Genomic DNA, 2006 nt, shown 5'->3' on the forward strand with positions numbered 1-2006 from the left:
GAGACGCTGTCTGAAGTACATCAAAGATTTAATTGCCTTTTTATTGATCTAAGGGTTGTCGACAGGGAATATTCTAATTCTGAAACCTTGACTTAGTTTCTAGAATGCCTTCCTGAGTCTTGGGACACCTTTTCCATGTGTCTCAAGATGTCRAATGACATGTCCACTCTTTCTCTTTCTACCTTATATGGGATTCTGCTTAACTATGAGCAATCTTGTCAACTAAAAAGAAATCTTGTAAAAGAATCCAGGGAAATGAAAAGCTCTCATTTAGCTTTGATCTCTGAAGCTTCTTCAGTTGAAACCTCTACTCCTTTTGTTTCTTCTCTACCTCCCGTGGTCATCACGGAGATAAACTCTTCTGAGGACGTTCCAGAATCTGATTTTTTGATGAGTCTCTGGCACTCCTGACTAAGTCATTTAGGAGGTTCTCCAATAAAAGCAACTTCCGCAGGTCTCCTCAGTTATCCCTCAGGGAGAAGCCAATGTCTGAAAGAATAGACAAGGCTTCAGCTGTCTGCTACAACTGTCACCGGCCCGGACACTTTGCAGGTGAATGCAGATCAAAGAAGACTGCGACACCATCTTCTAAAGCTCCTTCCTCCTTCAGGACCAAAGATGATAAATATTTAAAACTGAAGGAGAAGTACAAGAAGATGAAGAACATCCAGTGAAAGGCTAAAGGCCTTATTGCTAAAGAGCATGACTGGGCTGAATCATCTGATGAATCATCTTCTGACGAAGAGGATAAAGTCTACGTCTGCTTGATGGCCATTGATGCTGATGAAGGATCTTCTGAAGCATCTACCTCCTCTGAGCCATCTTCTTCTACCCAGGTATGCTTCCTGAATGAACCCTCTTCCTCTTCTAGTCTTTCTGCACTAGATACGCTGACTGTTGACCTTTACAATGCCCTCAATGGCAAATCAAAAGCTGAAATGTTTAACGTTGATCTTCAAGAGCAATTAAAGATTTGTCATTCTAATATCAAAGAACAGACCTCTGTTGAGGAAAATCTTAAAGATCAGGTTATTGTAAACCAAGCCATCACTGTTGAACGTGAGAAAGCTGTTGCTGTGCGTGAAAGAGCAATCATTGAACTCAAGGCTGAGAAAGCTACCATTGAAGGGTGGCGCAAAGCTTCCCTCAAGGCCTCTGAGATCATTAACGCTCAGATCCCCGCCAAGATAAAGACTGGTCTAGATTTTCCTATGATCAGGAAGAATGTGTTGTAGACAAGTCCATGCTCAAGTTTGGTACTTTCGTCTCTTCTATTCCCAACACTTCTTCCTCTCAGCCCTCTTCTTTTTCTGAGAGTCATCTTGAAGGAACTCCTTTGAGTTCTGGGTGCAAAGACAAAGGTAAATCCATTGTCACAGCATCCCGTTCTAAGAAGTCAAACAAGTCTAATAGATCTAGGTCTATTCATTCAGCTTGTAAAGCTTCTTCTTCTTCAGAGACTGGGAAATCTGAATCGCATCAGAAATCTAAGTCACAGCTCAAGGTGAACTTTTCACCTAAAGAATCCAATTCCTCAAAGGTTCCTCCTAGAACTAATGAGAAGGGCATTCTTGGAGCTGGTCCCGCTTCAAGTCTGATACTTCCTGGCCCTAAAGCAACTTTTAGCTTTAAGAAGTGTAAACACTTTGGTGAGAAAACACATATTGCCAGTAAGTGTCCTTCTGCCACCAAAGCTGGTTCACCAGCATTGAGCAAGAAAGTAACCAAGGCTGCGAAATCAACTAAGGTGAAATTATCCACAAAGGCTGCTTCTGCAGTCATGGTGAAGAAAACCGCTAAAGCCTCTTCTTCAGGTTCAGCGAAGACAACTATTGCTGAAAAGTTTTCAGTATCAGACGTTGTAATTCCTACCATCATCTGATACTAATTCGTTAGCAACAGATGATGAAGCCTCTAACAAAGCTGGACCCCATTAGCTGGGTACCAATAGCATTTTTATTTTGTTTCCTTGCTCAGGTTATCAAAGGCATATGGTATCTGGACAG

The sequence above is a fragment of the Cynara cardunculus genome (assembly GCF_001531365.2).
Source record: "Cynara cardunculus var. scolymus isolate 2C chromosome LG 10, CcrdV1, whole genome shotgun sequence".
Taxonomy (NCBI): Eukaryota; Viridiplantae; Streptophyta; class Magnoliopsida; order Asterales; family Asteraceae; genus Cynara; species Cynara cardunculus.